Here is a 20,508-nt window from a genome sequence, read left to right as displayed (position 1 = left end):
GCCTAACGCCATTTGTTGCACACCTGGAACCTACAGGAGCATGACCAGTAGTACATGCCCACTAAAAATATGGGGGCTGGAGTGCCTCAGAGCCTGCCCAACAAGTGACCTACCCTGCCATGTTCGCCCTGGCCTAGGGGAACCCACAGCCCACATCCCCCAGCCAGACACTTTGTAAAGCGTGCAGAGTCAGCTTTATGACAGGGTACTCACCCCCTTGTGGCTGCTGTGATGGCCTCAAGCGCCCATCCAACTCCGGATAGGCCACTGCTAGGATGCGGAACATCAGGGGGGTCATGGTGCGACGGGCACCCCTTCCACGTTGGGAAGCCAGCCCCAGCTGGGCCTCCGCCGTCTTCTTGCTCCAGCGGCACAGGTCCTCCAATCTCTTGCGGCAGTGGGTGCTCCATCTATGATAGACCCCCAGGGTCTGCACTTCCTTGGCGATGGCACGCCAAATACCCTTCTTCTGGTAGGCGGTGACCTCGGGGAAAGGTACAGGAGGAAAGGACATTGCTCACCCGTCTGGACCATCAGACTCATTGCTCACCAGTTCCCAATCATGCCCTGATGCACATACACTGACCATCCTCACATGCAGCCCTTAGTCCCCCATTCATGTATCTTCCATCCACACCACTCCAGACAGGCATTGCCCACGCATCGTGCTCACAGTGTACTCACCTGTTTGTCTGGAGGACCGTAGAGTAGCATGTACTGGGGGAGGACCCCATCCACCAGTTTGTCCAACTCCTCTGTAGTGAAGGTAGGGGCCCTTTCCCCAGACACTCGAGCTATTGTCGCTTCCAGACTGAGGTCACAGCAGCACTTGCAGTGTAGGTCCTCTCCTGTTGAAGGTCAGGTATCAAGTGAGTGAACCGATAGAAAATGGTGGTCATGTCCGCGGCGGTGCATACCATCACCGCCGGCGTACATCGCCATTGGCTCCTGGAACCCATAGGGCCCAATGATAACCAATGCTGAATTACGCTGCGGTCTTTGACCGCCAAAAGCAACGCAGCACAATGCCAGAGCAGTTACCTCATTTCCCCTTGTCCCTCCGCACAAGTCAGGCAGCCGCCATTTCAGGGGGCACATGGCATGACACCTAACTGTGTCACAGCACATTTTGGCACATATACGGACTAACTCCGCCACACAAGGATTTACTCACATTACTGCAGACACACTTGTGCAACCTATGCTGTACATGACCCTCTGCTCACCGTTCTCCTCCATAGGCCACAACCGCTAGGGCAGATGATGAGATGGCAGGATCCTCCTGTGTACAGCCCCCTGGTGGACCTGTCGACAAAGGAAGACAGACACATCATAATCACCTACAGACTTGATCGTGCCACAATCCAAGACCTGCGTGCCCAATTGGAGCCAGACCCAATGTCATCTATCTGCCATACCACAGGAATCTCCCCACTAGTTCAGGTCCTGTCAGTGCTCCATTTCCTGGTAAGTGGCTCCTTTCAAACAACAGTGGCCATGGCATCAGGGATATCTCAGCCAATGTTTTCTAATGTGTTGACCAGAGTGTTGTCTGCCCTGCTGAAACACATGCACAGCTTCATCGTGTTTCCCCACGTGGATGAGTTGCCCACAGTGAAGGCTGACATTTATACCCTGGGACATATCCCCAACATCATTGGTGCCATTGATGGTACACATGTGGCATTTGTCCCCCCCCCGCAGAAATGAACAAGTGTACAGAAATAGAAAAAGCTACCATTCGATGAATGTGCAGGCGTGTTTGGCGGACCAGTACATCTCCCATGTGAATGCCAAGTATCCTGGCTCTGTGCATGATGCCTACATTTTGAGGAATAGCAGTATCTCTCATGTGATGGGCCAACTCCAGAAGCACTGGGTGTGGCGAATAGGTGAGCCCAAGGTCCCCACACAGTATGAGTAGGTGTCTGGGTATTGGGTGGTCCCTAAGGGTTAATGTGTGTCTAACAGCTATCCCTTGACATTTGCAGGTGACTCTGGTTACCCCAATCTCTCATGGCTACTGACCCCAGTGAGGAATGCCAGGAGAAGGGCAGAGGACCGCTACAATGAGGCACATGGACGAACTAGGCGTATTATTGACAGGACGTTCGGCCTCCTGAAGGCCAGATTCCGGTGCCTCCATCTAACAGGTGGCTTCCTATACTACTCACCAAAAAAGGTGTGCCAGATAATTGTGGCATGCTGCATGTTGCACAACCTGGCATTGCGACGCCAGGTGTCTTTTCTGCAGAAGGATGAGCCTGGTGATGGGCTTGTGGCAGCAGTGGAGCCTGTGGACAGTGAGGAAGAGGAGGCAGAGGAAGAAGATATTGACAACCGAACGAACATCATCATGGAGGCCTTCCAGTGACACACAGGTAAGAGACTGTAAATCCTCCTCACATTTCAGAATACTGTAGGACATTGTACAAATCAGCCTCTTAACCTCTGCTTATGGACACTGACAGTTCACTCTGGATTTAAATTTTTCAGATCTGGGTACCTCATTCTGCCTTCTGCTATATGTACTGCTGCCCAACAACTGTCATACATTGGTGTGAGCAAATGGACATTTACATTGCTATATGTTGCTGATGTTGTAATAATATATTTGTGAAAGACCAGATTGACTCCAGATTGGTTTGTGATTAAAGGGTGTTTATTTAGGGGCTAATGAGTATAGGGGTATTTGCAAGGGGCTTGGGTGATGGTGAAGGAAGATCCATAGTAGAGTCCAGTCTCTTGGTATCACAGGTGCATTGTCCAATGTGGCATAGGAAGGGGAGTAATGGCAGTTCAAGGTGGACAAGGTAACTGAGTGGGACAGAAGGGTGACAATCAGGAGACTCTTATTTCCTGGTGGGGGTCTTGGCAATGTTCTCTGTCTTCTGCCTGGATCGCAGGGACTGTTTGCGGGGTGGTTCTCCTTCTGCAGGGGGTGGGGTGCTGGTGGCCTGTTGGTCCTGTGGCGGGGCCTCCTGTCCACTAGCGCCGGCGGAGGTAGAGGGCTGTTCCTCGATTTGGCTAGAGTCAGGGGCCCTTTGTTGTGCCACTGCCTCCCTCATGGTCTTGCCTATGTCAGCCAGCACCCGTGCTATGGTGACCGGGATGGTGTAAATGTTGGTGAGGTCCTCCCTGATCCTCATGTATTGTCCCTTTTGCAGCCGCTGGGTCTCCTGAAACTTGGCCAGTACTGTGGCCATGGTCTCCTGGGAATTATGGTATGCTCCTGTGATGTTTGATAGTGCCTCGTGGAAGGTTGGTTCCCTGGTTCTGTCCTCCCCCTGTCGCACAACAGTCCTCCCAGCTTCCTTGTTGTCCTGTGCCTCTGTCCCCTGAACCGTGTGCCCACTGTCACTGACCCCAGGTCCCTGATGGTCCTGGGTTTGTGGGGTTGACTGGGGCCCCTGTAGTGGTGGACACACTGCTGATTGACGTGTCTTGGGGACAGTGGCATGGGCCCGCTGGGTGGGTGCTGTAGTGGTGTTTCCTGAGTGGGGAGGTTCTCTGGTGGCTTGGGACTGTGGCAGGGGAACCGACTGTCCAGAGGTCCCTGATGGGCCAGGCTGAATATCTTGATCCAGGCGTGCAGAGATGCTGTCATCACTGTGGGCCTCTTCTGTGGGGGACTGGACATGGCTGGCACCTCCTGTCCGATGACGTTGGCTAGGGGTTCTGTTGGGGTGTAAATGCATTTTTATTTTATCTGTGTGTGCCATCTTGTGCAATGGGTTCGTTTCCCTCCATTACTGTGCTTGCACTATCGCCTTGGCCCTTGTATGAGTGGTGATTGTGTGCCATGGGTGAGTCTCTCTATTGGACATGCTTTGGTGATGGGTGTACATGCATGTCTGTGATGGGTGTCCATGCATTGTTGTTGCATGCAGGGCTTGGTTGTGGGAGTGGTGGGTCGTAATGGTGGGGTTTGTGGGAGATGGTTGAGTCATGGGAGTGAGGGTGGGAGTATGTGATGGCATGCAGGTAGGGTGGGGGGATATAGTATGAAAGATTTGCCTTACCAGAGTCCAGTCCTCCAGCTACTCCTGCGAGGCCCTCAGGATGCATTATCGCCAAGACTTGCTCCTCCCATGTTGTTAGTTGTGGCGGAGGAGGTGGGGGGTCCACTGCCAGTCCTCTGTACTGCTACCTGGTGTGTGGATACCATGGAACGTACATTGACCTGTAGGTCGTTCCACCTCTTCCTGATGTCATCCCTTGTTCTTGGATGCTGTCCCACTGCGTTCACCCTGTCCACAATTCTCCGCCATTGCTCCATCTTCCTAACAATGGAGGTCTGCTGCACCTATGATCCAAATAGCTGTCGCTCTACCCGTATGATTTCCTCCACCATGACCCTGAGCTCCTCCCCAGAAAACCTGGGGTGTCTTTGAGGTGCCATGATGTGGTGTGAGTGATGTGTGAATTGATGGTTGATGTGATGGGTTGGGGTGTGTGTTGTGATGTCCGTGGATGGTGTATGAGTGATGGTGTTTTGTGCCTCTGGATGCTGGTGTGGTCTTTGCTTTTCTCTCTCTCTGCTTCTTCAAACTTTTTCACTGTAAGGGGTTGTGGGTAATGTGGGTGTGTTTTTATAGTGCTGTGAGTGTGTGGGTGTGGTGTAGTATGTGTGTCAGGTGTGTGTATTTTGAATTGTCCAATGTGGTGTGATTTTGTAAGTGTGTGTGTATTTTGAGCGTGGCGGTGTGTACTGCCAATGGTTTACCGAGGTTGAAAGACCGCCGCGTTGATTCGTGGGTCGTGATACTGTAGACATATTCTTGTTGGCGTAACGGTGTGGGTTTTGCTATCTCCAGTTTATCACTGACCTTTGGTGTGGCAGATTTGTGTGGGTGTCTGTATAGTGGTGGAATTCTCAGTGTGGGTCATAATACCCGTTGCGGATTTCTGCCGCGGACACGGTATGTTGGCGGCCGTCGGCACAGCAGTATACGGGATTTACCGCCAGGGTTGTAATGAGAGCCTTAATCCTTAGAAAACAGTGAGAATGCTGTTGTTGCACAAAGTACCTATGTAGCGTCAAAAATAAAGCCGCACAGGTGAGCTTGCGTCAAAAAAGGCCAACCATGCATCGATTTCTCACTCGGAAGCGAGACCGAGTGCCATTCCTCCTCCGGTCAAGTCAGCGTACGTCGTTTCTTCTCTCTCACAAGACAGCGATGTGTCGATTCCCAGACAGGCACCTCGGGTCTGGGCAGGCTTTGCGTTGTTTTCCATGCCCAACAATGTTGCGTTGAAATCCGGTTGCACAGTGTCAGGAAGCTGCGCTGTGCAGGGCTTGCGTCATTGATAGCAGCTGCTGTGTGGGTGTTGCACGTCGTTTCTCCAGCCACGTTGCGTGGATTCCCATCCTTTTTCACCAGCTTCACCTCTCAAGGGCCCAAAGACAGGTTAGAGCTCCACTTGGCAGGGCTGGACTCTCAGCAGAGAGTCTAGGTGCTGGCAGAGAGAAGTCTTTGATGTCCCTGAGACTTCAACAACAGGAGGCAAGCTCAGTTCAAGCCCTTGGATATTCTTCACCAGTGGGAAGTCACACAAAAGTTATTCTTTGTCCTCTCTCAGGCAGAAACAGCTACTGCAGGCCAACCCAGCAAAGCACAGTCACAAGCAAAGGGGCAGTACTCCTCCTCCAGTTCTCCATCTCTTCTCCCGGGCAGCGGTTCCTCTTGGTGATCAGTTTTTCAGGGGTTTTGGGTCCACTACTTATATCCCCTTTCTGCCTTTGAAGTAGGCCTACTTCAAAGGGAAGTGTATGTTATTCACAAGATCCTGCCTTGCCCAGGCCGGGCAAGGGGGTTAGAGACTGCATTGTCTGAGGACAGGCACAGCCCTTGCAGGTGAAAGTGACCACTCCTCCCCTCTCCTCCAGCCCAGATGGCCCATCAGGATATGCAGGCTACAACCATCTCCCTTTGTGTCACTGTCTAGAGGAGAAGTGCAAACAGCCCAGCTGTCAAACTGACCCAGACAGGGAATCCAAAAACAGGCAGAGTCACAGAATGGTTTAAGCAAGAAAATGCCTACTTTCTAAAAGTGGCATTTTCAAACACACGATCTAAAAACAACCTTTACCAAAAGATGTATTTTTAAATTGTGAGTTCCGAGACCCTAAACTCCACATTTCTATCTACTCCCAAATGGAATCTGCACTTTAATAATATTTAAAGGCAGCCCCTGTGTTATCCTATGGCAGAGATAGGCCTTGTAACAGTGAAAATCGAATTTGTCAGTATTTCACAGTTAGGACATGTAAAACACATCAGTACATGTCCCACCTTTAACATACACTGCACCCTATCCATGGGACTACCTAGGGCTGCCTTACATGTAGAAAAAGGGAAGGTTTAGTCCTGGCAAGTGGGTACACTTGCCAAGTCAAATTGGCAGCTTAAAACTGCACACAGACACTGCAGTGGCAGGTCTGAGCCATGTTTACAGGGCTACTAGTGCTGGTGGCACAACCAGTTCTGCAGGCCCACTAGTAGCATTTGATGTACAGGCCCTGGGCATCTCCAGTGCACTTTCCTAGGGATTTACTAATAAATCAAATATGGCAATAATGGATAGGCCAATTTACACATATAATTTATACAGGGAACACTTACACTTTAGCACTGGTCAGCAGTGGTAAAGGGTCCAGAGGAAACAAAACAGCAAAACAGATTCCAGCACACAGAAACAACGTCGGAAGCAGAGGCAAAAAGTTAGGGGAGACCATGCCAAGTTTGACAAGTCTAACACTCAGATAGAACTTTGACAGATGCGCGCTACTTACATACTTCAAGCATGCATAAATATGGACATTAATTGAGCACCTACCCTACCCACACACACTGCTCACATCTTCACAAAACGTTTACCCAGGACATTGTTGTCTTGTTATAGAAACATGGTAGACTGAGTATAGGGAAGGTAGGTGAAGCACTTTCATGGCTGCAAAATCTAGCATCCCTTTCTCCTAGAATTTCATGAGATCAATTAAATTCACACACTTAGCATATAGCTGGTAGAACAGAACCACATAGCACACAGACATGTAGTGAAGTGGAACAGCACTCTAAATAGCAAGAAAATAACATAAAAGCTCAGATTGTTTGCAAATAGATCAAGCCTGACCATCAATAAACAAACCCAAATAACTGTATCTGAAATTAATCCTATCCTAAATCTTCAGCATTGTAGCAAAACTCAGTTCTGACTGTTCTTAGCACCGAAAGGTAGTGTAAATGTCAGACATTGCTCTTGCCATATTTTCATAATGTGACTGAATGTGAGGAACTTTTTGTCTCCTCTTCATTTTTGGGGGCTTTTGGTTGTAGACGTGCTGTAGACTGAGCCTTTTAGATTGGCCTCAATGACTGAATCGGGTGTTTAATTGGCTTTTGACTTTACTTCCATCTCAACTGTTCATTTTACAATACTGCCTGACTGGAGATTAGAACACATAGCTGACAAAATTATGTGCAAAATGTCAATGACTGTCCCATTTTAGCAAAGCAGATTTTTAAAACTGTAACTGTTTTATTGAGGTTTTCAGTTAAAAACAAGGACAGTAACACAGCAACAGCAATAATAATCAGGGCAGTCCTGTTTTTTCATTGCATGCATATGTTTGTAGAGAACATGGATATGGGGTAGAGGGGGAGACAAGGCATCAGTCTGAGCAACATAGTTCCAGTTGACTGGTGGGAGGGGTGTTGTAGTGCTGTCTGCCTCCTAGATTGCCCACACAGTATAGATTACACCCAAGGCAGGGAGGAGGAGGTGGCAGGTGAATGGGGAAAGTGGAGGAGCAAAGGAGTGGGAAGGGAGAGGTGGAGGTACACTTTGAGGATATTGTAGGACATCCTAGAGGACATAAGGAGAATGGTTGTTGCTTTACGTTGTCTGCCAGAAGTGGTTGAGGAGGGTGTCCCATTCCTCCAAGATCAGCTTGTTACATAGGTGGTCGGCTTTTTCCTATCGCAGGGCCCTACCTCAGTTTTGCAGCTCTCCCTGCCAAGCTGAGACAGGGGGCACCTGCGCAGATCTCCAATATAAGGTTAGGATTCTCTTGACCAGCAGGTAAACCAAGCCAGCAAAGTGGGCACGTACTGTGTGTTGTTTCATGCATTGAAGATACCAAATGTGCAAGCCTCCCATGATTCAAGGTCGGGGAGCTCGATTACTTCCGCTAACACTTCGTGGACTGAGCACCAATAAAGAGAAAGGCAGGGGAAGGATCATACCATGTCACAAATCAGCGGAAGCAGAGTGGCAGCGTAGGGAGCACATTTGCACAGTAGGAAAAAAGTGATTGTGCAGTGCAGAAAGAAGAATTGAACGGCTTTCAATTGGGCATTTATAGATACCTGTTGAGGTAATTCTAGTGCCTGTTCCTATTCTTTGTCATGTATAGTCCGGCCAAAATCGTCCTCCCACCTAACCCGCAAGGTGTCGAGTGGAGTCCTGGTGTGTTCCCATGGAGCCCGGTAAATCCACGTTATTAGGTGCCTCCCAGCACCTATGTGTAGGAGAGTTTGTATGACAGAATGAGTTTAGAGTTCATTCGTTATGGACCGAAGGTTGCAGAAAGTGTGGTATAATTGCTGATAAGTCAGAAATTGTCCTCTGGGGGCAGCGTAGTCTGGGAGAAGTTGGTCAAAGGCCACAAAGAGGTCGCCAACTGTGGTTAGTGATTTCTTGTGCCATGCCCTCATGTCAGCAGAGAAGTAGGAGCCAGGAGAGTGTGCAAGGCCTTACAAAGGGAAGGTTGGGGAGTACAATGGTATCTGTCATGTAAAGTGTAAGACTCTGGCCAAGTACTTACAAACGATATTGGACTCCAGTGACCATGTGCATCGGGGAATGGCATTTAGGAGAAGGAAGTTTTGAACTGTGGATAGACGAAGGGGGTCAGCGCTGTTACATGTTTCTCCAAGGTGTAATCCCACAAGCTGCCTTGAAATCCATTGCAGCTGAGCTGCCAGGTAATAGACCTCAAATGATGGGGTTACGAGTCCACCCTATCCACCGGAAACTGTAAATTCTTTTCAGTGTGGCCCTGTGACATTTGTCTCCCCTTATATGTTTGCCAAAGAGCCTATCTAATCCTGAAAAAGCATCAGGGGTGGGGTTACAGGGATGCTCATAAACTAGTAGAGGAGCATAAGTAACATTATCATTTTAGAGATGGTGATCTTCCCGGTTGCAGTAAAGGGTAGGTGTTTCCTAACTGTAGTTGTGGCTTCAGGGTGGTAAGGGCTTTTTTTAAGTTGCCCTTGTATAAATCGGTGGAAGAGATGTAAAAGTAGGCCCAAGATACTGAACATTGACATCCTTCAAGAGCAGAAGGGTCCCTCAGAGACTGTCTTGAAGAGGTGTGATGGGGCTGAAATGGTATACACAAGACTTAGTAAAGTTGACCTAGAGGCCTGCTGTCTGAACGAATCCGTGAACAATGTTGTGTATCGGAAGAGGTCAGAGCAGACATGCCAAAGATACAATGGCAAGTCATTAGCATACAAGTATTCTACATGAGTCACATCATCATCTGGTCTCTTAAAATTAGAGCAGGTTTCATTCTACACCACAATTTGAGGATTCATTCCTTCTTTCTACCTTAGAGAGAGTGTTAATTACAATCTTAAAAAGGGGGCATCTCCTATTTATCCATCTATTGCAAGTTCTGATGATGATCTCACTAACACCGAAAGGTCGACATGTCAACCAACTTGTTTCTAGTTCTTCTAATGAGTAATCCTGGATCACCATTACATGAATAAATTTTGTGGACCTTTGGTATGAGTGTTTGCTCGTTTCACAGGTGTATGGACTATCAGCAATATTGACGAAATCAGACTTTCCATGCCTCTGTAATGGCATCTTTTATTCTTGTACCCCTGGAAATTCTTTCCTGAATGATTGTTGTATCTATTTTTTGACTGTATATAATATATAAAATACGTTTTTGTGGCTTTACACCTGAAGTTTTGTTCTTTTGCATTTGGATCACATTGAAAGGTTTTTGTTTAATTCTATATAGAAGTCACAAATATTTGAACATCTTGAAATTATTTATCATATATCACTCACATTTCTTGGACTAAGTGAGTCCCTTGTAGGCATTCTGGCAATAGTACTGTAGCATGGTGTTTCTTAAAATGAAAACCTCATGAATGCATTTAGATAAGTGGCAATGAAAAAAATGAAAATTAGAGTTTAATCTGATATGCCCAAATCCAAAGAGAGATTTTGATTATTTTCCCTTTGATGTATGAAAAACAGAAAATGTTACACTTCTCAAAAACATGAACATAGGAGTGTCGTTAGTAATTGTTGACTGGAAAGTGAGCTTGTATATGAATTCTGAATTAGGGATTGGGGCATCACAGGGCTGCTCAATCATTTTGGAATGAACCAGAATCTTTGTTCGAGTTTTGTTGCCAGTTATGAAGTCTCACATGTACAGTGCTGTGGGAAAACAGTAAGTGAGGATTTGTTTAGATAGTTTCTTCTAACAGCAATTTAGTGTGATAATTTAAGAATGAATGAATGAACAAACAAAAGAAAGATGCACTTCACAAAGCACTGTTCTGCCCAATGCTATGATAATAGTACAGTTAAAATCTGAAAAAAATAACTCCTTCTCCTTCATCTTTAGAGGTGAAATAGACTTACGGCATTAAAAAGTGGGAAAGGGGTTGAATATGCTAGTTTTAATCCCTGCTCCAGGTTCTCTGAGAGACAATTCTGGGTTGAGTTTGTTGAGAAAGGGTTTTAGTTCCTGGGGCTTAGCTTCAGATGGTAGGGGGTCGTTGGGATGTTACACCCACCTAATATATGTATTTTCCATTAAATAGTTTGGTACAGGTGTTTCTAGCAGGGTATGGCGAGGTGCCTGTTGGATTTCACCAGGAATGTTTACATATACACAGACAAAAATACACACACATACACACACACACTCTCCATCTCTCGGGCTAAAGTCCTAAAAAATGTTGGTTATTTTACTAAATATTCTCTTTTCTCTCAGTAATCCTACCAGTCCGCATTCCTTTCCCTTTCTACTTCCCCTTAGGCCTCTTTCATGCAACCTGCTTGTAGTATAATCTTTTTTAACATTATATGTCAGTGTGATTGTTGAACAATCTAAAGCCCCTCCCCCCCATCTTACTGACCAAACTACACCCCTGTCTAGTTCTTCTGAGGACACCTGCAACCTTGCTGGGCCAATAAAAGACCAGACTGAAATGTGATTGGTTCATTGTTGTGTCACAGGGAGGAGGTAGTGTCAGCTGTGCAATGTAGTAGACTCCAGTTTAACTGTCAGACCTGCTTGGGAACTTGATTCTGCTTCTCCAGTGTTCAGGTGCTCAGACGAGATTTAAGAGGAAATATGCTGTGCATCCATAAGAAGCCCATGTAAGTGTAGTATTTGGGGGTCAGTATGGACCTGTTTTTGTGGATAAAATCACTCCAACTGATGTCAATAGCCAGTCAAGAGTATTCCTAAGGAAAAAAAAAACTTACATTTTTTTTCAGAATGTTTTATCTTTTGAGCAATAAAAGTTAAATACTGTATTTTTGAAGACTGAGATGAACAAAGGAGTAAACTCATCAGAAAGAAATTCAGTCTCAGTGCTCAGAGACATTAAGGTACTTATGATTGGAGTCTAATACAAAGTCATTCTGATATTCATGAGCCCTTTCTGGCTGCGGCATTTGAGTTCATCCTGCTGTAGATTCTTGAACTCCATAAAAATGTAAAATATTCTTCCTAAAGTTCAGTTGAATTTCCTAAAGTTCTCTTTTACAGGGGTGTGGAATTTGATAAAATATCTACTTGTTCATCGGACAGGTTGCTTTACAAATCTACTTGTCCTGAAAATAAAAATCCACTGGTCCCTTTGGTGCCACAAGGTACAAGGACAAATTGTGGCAGCAATCTCATTACAGAAGAGCTCTAACAATAGCCTCTTTGATTATGCCATATCTACGTACTGATGCTGGAGGTAGCAGTAAGCAATACTTCCAAAGCTGGAATGCCCTTTTGAGTCTATGCAAACCTACTAACTTGGATATTGCTTGGGTTTTCACCCCAGCTCTTCTCTAATATTTTCTCACACTGAAAAAGGTTGGAAATTTACTCCTGATAAGGGCATAAGTTACATTTCTTCTAGGTTTGGGGAAAAAGTGGTTAGAGGGAAAGTGAACTTGTAAACACTCAACAGATTCTTTATTTTTTGTGGCCCTCATTAGGTGTGGCGTTAACCAGGACCTTTTGTTTTTATTAAAATTAATTCTCTCTTTCTCTGTTTATTGGCTGGCTTCACTGTGAGTGACAGCATTCTTCTCTCTCACAAGGAGCATATCGGCACACAAAGTAGTTTTGTTTAGAGCCAGGAACAACTGTGTCAATGTGTGCTCTATGAGACCAAAAAAATGTTTTTCCTTTTTGGCACTGTTCGTTATAACGGTGATGGCATGGCAGCTCCCACACCAATAAAGTTCCACAAAAACCATGTCAAAACAAGACATGTATTTACAAAACAAAAACTATTTGCCAATGTTCTTTATTTTCATGTTTCCCATAAACTGATGATTATTTCTCGGAAATATTAGCATGCATTGACCCATGATGCTTCTAAAAATGGTCTCTAACATTTCACAATAGTTTAGTAAAATGTGTTTCTCCTAATTGCATTTTTGCGAACATTTTATTATGAAACTAAAGAATCATCAATCTTGCTTTCAAGCATCTGCAAATATTTTGTTTAATCATAGAGTGTTCTGGGAGTATTATGGCAGCCTTACATTGTTACACTTTGCGAAAGTGTGTTCACATTTGTATACTGGAAGCATTGTCAGAGTTGCAGTCTGAACTTACATTTCCTTAGAGCACTTACCCAATAATAAAGGTTTTGCATTAATGAACCATAAATACAAGTTTGAACAGTACTTGCATATGGACACAAATATTACCAAAACTGCAGACAGCCCTTCCCTTATCCACAACGTGATACTGTAAAGTAGCAACCAAGGAGTTTTTGCTGCAGGGGTTGGGCATACTTGCCCCATGGACAAAATAAACTTGAAAGAAATTTGTCCGTGACCCCAAACAATATGCCTTGGGTGTCTGGCTACAGGAATTCCGCATCCTTGTTTTTAAAAACAATGTAGATTATTACACACTAGATTTGCATATGAGTGACAATAGACACAAACATATTTTCCTTATCAAAAGTCCAATTATGGATCATACAACAGATGTCTCCTTCAAGTTATCTTCTGAAATTGTTGCTGAATTTTGGCTTTATCAAAATCCATGAAGTCACCATTTCTATTGCTGAACAAAACAGGATTCTCTTTTTATAAACGTCTCAACCTTGGAATAATTTTACTTCACTCCTAACAGAGGATATGCTTCACTTTGTAAAGTTTATTGAAACTAAGGACACTCCTTGTGATGCTGTTTATCCAGCATATAAAAATATAATTGTACATTGTTGGCTAACCATTGTCAGCCATAATCAGTTTAAGTAGGATCACAGTAATGTTCACTATGCATAGTATTAAAGTCATATTAAGCTTCATATATCAGACACAGGGGAAAACTGTTGGGAGGAACTCTGACTGTGCACACAGTTAGTACATTCCAGAGGATAATACTTGGGAGGAGGTATGCAGGAGTTACGTTAGGCTGGTGCAGACACTCACTGGACCTGCCTGCAGGGGATTCCTACCCTCCTTGAGATTAGGCTTGGAATCATGCAGTGAAAGGCAGACCATTGTTTTAAAACCACTTCTATATTTTTTGTGCACTGCTTGTCCCAAGGGCAAGTTTTTGTCTGTAATGGGTAGAGGGCATTTGATTTGTAATATATAACATATCTCACCCTGCACCAGTAGCACCCAATGTGGGTGCACACAGTGCAGACCAGAACTGTGCACTGTTTAGCCTAGTAGGCTCTGTGTCTCAAGAACTACAATCTCTTTACTGCCTTGCTATTCTTCTAAAAGACAAAGGAGCAAGCTGTTTAATCACAGTCAGCATCTGACTGCCAACAGTGAAAATTATCGAGATCCTGGCCCACTGAAATACTGAATAGCACCCTGACAGTTGTGGGTGATGTGTTGCCTTCTTCTGGTTGGTGCTGGATCACTCAGATCCATTTGAAACACGGGACTAACATGAGTATGTGTGTCTCAGAAATCCTAACCAGTCCAAATACACAAGTAAGGCGATCTCAGAGACCAGTTAAGTGTCCCATGAGCTAATCGATCTTCAGTTTCTACATAAAACAGTCTTGAAACCTGATCATATCTTTGGATGTATGATACTGTGCTGTATTGTTGACAACCATTATTATTTCCAGGTGTCAGTGCTTGAGGACTTCACAGTATTGAAGAGCTGTTTTCAGAAGATTGAACGGTGTATAACAAAAATCTTTTGTAATATTCTATTGAATTTTTCATTTTTTCTCCCCAGTCTCTATCTTTCATAACAAATGATTTCCAAACTAGATCAAGAAATACAATTCAAGTATTAGGCATCACATTCCATAGTATCAGTTACTAAAGACATAAAAACTATAAATAACAACTAATTGAAAGGATGCATATGTGGAAAAGATTGAATACACATATTATATTTTAGTTATTAAACACTGTAAATTTTCATGCAAACCTCCCCATGTACATTGTGTGTTCAAACTCTCCATTGGCAGTGTATCCATAATATTCCCTCCATAGACCCCGTATCATTTCAAACATTTTGGGGTAGGGTAGCCTCAGCCGTTATATGCTAGTTTCGTTGCCATCATTCATCTATCCATACCTTCTTTCAGTGCTCAAAACCGGAGGGGGTCTGACCCATCAGCGAGCAATACATTGCATTCCCACCACCATGGACATGTTAAAGAGTTTATGGACAGATTTGTCTTCCCAGATTCTTCATAGTGCTAATCAGGGCACTAGTTGAAGTGCAGAGTCTGCACCTGTGATATTTAAGTTGCTATCCTATTCTAGAAAGATCAGGTTTTGGGACATTCCCATAATATGTGGAGAAAGGAACCCAGAGATCTGCAGCCCCTCAAGCATAGTTCACTAGAGGTGGCCCCAGTTTTACCAGCTGCAGCTCCATTTAGTATATAATGTATATTTTCAGTTGAACTAAAAGAAAACACCTCAATGGTCACCTCTAGTGGGTACAGAAAATCTGCATAAAATTCCTCCTCCCCAATTCCACTGCTTCCAACATCCTCTGGAAGTTCTTCATTAGGGATCTACATATTAAAGATAATGTGTAGTTCTTCAAAAGGGGCTCTTGTGACTCTGAACTCGAATGGGGGATTCATCCTGCACCTCTGCCAGGGCCCCTGAAGAAAATTGTTTTTAAACACATTACATGAAAGATGGATAACCTGTTTTTGAACAAGCCTTTAATAACTTGCCAATTCCTGCCCTCAAAGCAGAAGATTATTGCTGATGGTACAACTCAATTACTTTAATCAAATGCAAAGTGTATGAAGCTTTTGCTGAACCCAACAATAAATGCAAAAATTGACTTTTGGCATTTACATTTAATTTGCTACTTGAAATATGCAATAACCCTCCATCTATATTGTATTCTCATTAAGCATTGGATATTTATAAATCTGATGCTACAACCTGACCATGGCAGGTACATCCAAATCTGTTCATGACCTTCTGTACTTGCTGCCTGATTTTCTTATTTGTTGGTGTGGGGGAAGACAGGCAGTGAGACCTACAAAGTCTTCCCTTCCAGCTACACCTTGATTCGCATTGTCGGACTCTAGGTCACATGGCAATCACTGTCCTGGGTGTGCAGTAGGTGCTGGGAAAAGGAGTATTCTGAGTATTGCCTTAGTGGGCTAGATTTCTGGGGCAGTGAGGAATTGCGTGGATAACTTCACACATCACTATTCATGATTAGTAATGCAAGGTGGTGCAATGGGATTCTTCAGTGCCCTATAATTTCTTGCAGATATGGGGTAAATCAGTGGTTCTCAACCTTCTGACTTTGCTGGAACCCGCTTTATCACTTTTGGAACCCGGAGACCCCCACTTATTCATTATTAGAATCTAGTGACCCCCCCACTGAGTCATTACTGGAAGGGGGGACCGCGGCCTAAACATTGCTGATGATTTGAACCGCAAAACAATGCATATAAAAATATAGAAACAAGCATTCCTCAAACACACATGCAAATGATAACACATTTTATTTAATTTCCAAACAAATATAAATAAAAAATAAACATTTTAATTTCAATGGGAAGGTTGGAGGTTTTCTAAATTCAATTGAAGCCACACATCGTCCATTTTATACTCTGTTTGATGCACCTGCACAGCTCCCACAAATCAATAAAATTTATTTTTTAGACTTCAATCTCAAATTCCTTGACATTTACAATACATTTAAAAATTGTAATTAGTATACTTAGCCACATTATTTATATACACTATATTAATCTGTTAATATTATTTAATTTTATAAGCTTTCACAGACTCCCTGGGGAGACTTCGCTGACCCTAGAGGTCCCCAGACCACAGGTTGAGAACCACTGGTGTAAACGATTCATGGGACCTGTAAGAAGTTAGGTTATTAGTTGAAAGAGGTGGAAGCCCCACTGCTTGTCAGGGTGAACCATCAATGCACTAAATAAACCTGTGCTCAACCCTCTGGTAACCTGCCACAAAAGTAGTCGGGCTTAACTTAGAGGCAATCTGTGAAGCATTTATGCATTACTAAGACAGTAATAACATAAAAACATACCAAATAAAAAGTTCAAAACCAATTTAGAACAATAAAATAGATTTTGCTGAATAAAATAATACCAAAACAACAAAAATTCAATCAATAGAACCTATGTTGTGCATATTTTTCATAACAGTTTTTATTTTGTTTTGCATGTGATGACAACATAAACACATAACAATGGAAGTGCTGTAAAGCAAGTACCCCACCTCCCTGGTCCCTCTCTCCACCCTGATTGGTACCCACAGATTCACACAGCATGTCTGTCCCCACCCCACATATGCCCTGATTTTGTTGTCAAGATTTTAGATCATTTTGATGTAAGGGTCCCCGATTTTTATGACCACTACTGTATTTCTGTTGGTGTCAATGATTTGTTTGCATGAGGTTCTGCACAGGGGGTGCCCATTCAATAGGATCGTGCAGTTACTGACCTCTGACGAAGACTGAGGTGGGTGAAGATTGTTCGAGAGGACTTCTTGGGATGCCTTGTGGCAGCAAGACATAGAAGATTTGATTTAGGTCTGGAAGATTCCTGTAACTGTAGTATTTTTTGGATGCCTAGTCGGAGATTAGTGCTGAGGTATAATCTAGGCTGTCACTCCCCACAAAACTGATAGTAGTTAACAACCCCAGCTGGTTTAATAAAGCTTGTTCAAAGGTACACAATTCATTGATGTCTGAACTCAAAGTTCAACCTAAAGATCATTGTCTAATAGCTAATAGTTGTGTTGCTTACAAAAAGGCCTTAAACCTGAGGAAGAAAGGACTTAAAGAGGAAGCACAGGATGATTTTACAGAAGGCTCACTTAGGGTTGATACTTGTGAATTCTGGGATGTAGTAAATCGTCCTTTATTTAATGATATTGGGGGTTAAACCATCCCTTCACACACACCCTTGAAAGTAGATAGAGAAACTTTGGAGGCATTTATAATACTTTGGCTAGCGGGGCTCCCAGTGAGATTTCCTCACTAACCTCTCATCAATATAATGTAAGATTTAATGTGGATCAGGTGTCATTCTCTATTGGATCTATGACAGGCCACAAGGCCCCTGGTCCCGATGGGATTTCTGTCGACCTGTTTAGATTGTCACTTGAGCTATGGGCTTCAATTTTACCTTGTATGTTTAATTTGGCAGTCCATTCTGGCCTCTGTTTTCGTGGTCACGTTCTATTATCAGGCGCGGCCCGTCCTTTAGGGCGGAGGGGCCACGGCCCCCCACCTTTTGTCCCTCATGAAGAGTGTCTGTCAGGCTGAACAAAGGTCAACCTGACAGACACTATTCATTTTCAGCTCAGACAGCCAGGAGTGAGACATGCAGGATTTGCGCAGACTCCTGGATGCCTGAGCTGAACTTTGCTGGGCTGAGGAGGTCACAGCTCCTATGGGCGTGACCTCCGCTGCTCAGCAAAGGTGCCTCGAGGCCCTCCCCTGGGTGACAAGGAAAGCATCACCCATTGACACTCGCCCTGGGCGCTTCAGGTTTAAGCCCTGAAGCGCCCAGGGCGAGTGTCGATCAGTGACTCTTCGTCACAGAGTGGGGTGAGGTCAGCAGTCTCACTGACCCCATCCCATTCCGTGACGAGGCTGGGACTGCTGCCTTCCCTCAAGGCAGCAGTCCCAGACCTCCTGGGACCTCGAGGCTGAAGGTAAGTGTGTGTGTGTGTGTGATGTTTTAAAATGAATGTTTAGTGTGTACGTGCATGTTTGAATGTTATGAGTGTTAATGAATGTGCGTGCATGTGTGAAAGAATGAGTGTGTGTGTGTGATGTTTTAAAACACCATCCAGATGCAGACATACCAAATCCACTGCCTCCACTGTGGCACCTCCTCCTCCTCCTCCACCTCCTTCCCAGTTGCGTCTACATTCACACCTTCAAGCACTACATCCTCATCCACTACCCCCATCACCATCACACCTATCAGGACACACACCTCACTGGCAGTCACCACTCCCACATCCATGTACACGTCCCCCTGTGTCCTCTCCCACTGTATTTGTGCCCCCTCCTCCCATAGTTCACAAACGCAAGCACTCAGACACCCAACAGCCATCCACCTCACAACAGCATCCAGCCCATGCACCTGCACCCAAACACAGCAGATTGACACCTCCCTAACCAACCCCTCTTCCTCCACTCCCAAACCTTCTCCTTCTTCCCGCCCCAATCTCCCTAAGAAGCTTTTCCTCTCTACCATTGACCTCTTCCCAACCCCACCCTTCCCCGTCCTTCATGTCAGGCCTGGGTGGTCAAAACCCAGGCAAGCACCTCAGCCACCCAGTCCACAGACACAGTAGTGTCCCCAGCAGCTCCAGGTGGGAAAGGATCGCGGCCACCAGCCAGACAGACGGAAAGGGTGCCTGCCCCAAGTGCTGCAGGAAGGAAGGGCAAGGAGTCAGCCCCAAGTGCTGCAGGGAGGAAGGGCAAAGAGCCAGCCCCAAGTGCTGCAGGAAGGAAGGGCAAGGGGCCTGCACCAGCAGGCAGTAAGGAAAAGGGTTCTGGGACTCAGTCGGAGACCCCACCGCCAACCATGGTGATGCAGCCATCCGAGGCTGCGGGGGATGGGCTGGAGCTTCCCCCCACCACTAGCAGCAGTAGCAGCATCACCACCACCAGCAGTGGGCAGGCGCCCAAGGCTTCAGGGGATGGGCTGGAGCTTCCCCCAACCACCACCACCAGCTTCGCTACCAGCACTGCCACCAGCAGCATCAATGGGCAGCCATCTGAGGCTGCAGGGGATGGGCTGGAGCTTCCCCCCCCCCTAACCAGCTCCGCCAGCAGCACCACCACCAGCAGCAGCAGCATCAGTGATCAGCCGCCCGAGGCTGCAGGGGATGGGCTGGAGCCTCCCCCATCACCACCACCAGCTTCGCCATCAGCACCGCCACCAGAACCACCACCAGCAGCAGCAGCACCATTGGGCAGCCATCCGAGGCTGCAGGGGATGGGCTGGAGCCTCCCCCCACCACTACCAGCAGCAGCAGCACAACTGCCACCACTGAACAGCTGTCACTGCCGGTGGACATTCTGTAGACCTGCATCCATGGGCTGTTTTGCGGCCTGCCCCCTGCAAGTCCAGTGGGTATGGCCCCCACCTGAGAGACTGTGACCATGCACTCCCCAAAATCTGCATCACAGGGCACGATGCCCCCTCCAGAACCAGTGGAGATGCCATCCACTCACCCCATCCTTCCCAGGATAAAGCTCACAGGGCACGATGCCCCCTCCAGAACCAGTGGAGACGTCATCCACTCACCATATCCTCCCCAGGATGAAGCTCACAGGGCACAATGCCCCCTCCAGAACCAATGGAGATGCCATCCACTCACCCCATCCTTCCCAGGATCAAGAGCACTGGGCACGATGCCCCCTCCAGAACCAGTGGGTAAGACACCCACCAACCCCAGCTTTCCCCGGATCAAGAGGACAGGACACGGTGCCCCCTCCAGAACCAGTGGGTATAGCAACCACTCGAGAGACTGTGGCCTAACAGTCCCCAGGACCAAGCACAGGGCATGCTGCCCCCTCCAGAGCATGTGGGCAAGTCACCCACTCGAGAGACCGTGGCCTTGCACTCTCCAGGATCAAGCACAGGGCATGTTGCCCCCTCCAGAGATTGTGGACAAGTCACCCACTTGAGAGACTGAAGCCTTGCACTCCCCAGGACAGAGTAATGGGCATGTTGCCCCCTCCAGGACCAGTGGCATTTTACCATCTGC

The sequence above is a fragment of the Pleurodeles waltl genome, chromosome 12 (genome assembly GCF_031143425.1).
Source record: "Pleurodeles waltl isolate 20211129_DDA chromosome 12, aPleWal1.hap1.20221129, whole genome shotgun sequence".
NCBI classification, from domain to species: Eukaryota; Metazoa; Chordata; class Amphibia; order Caudata; family Salamandridae; genus Pleurodeles; species Pleurodeles waltl.
Note: the sequence above shows the minus strand (reverse complement) of the source record.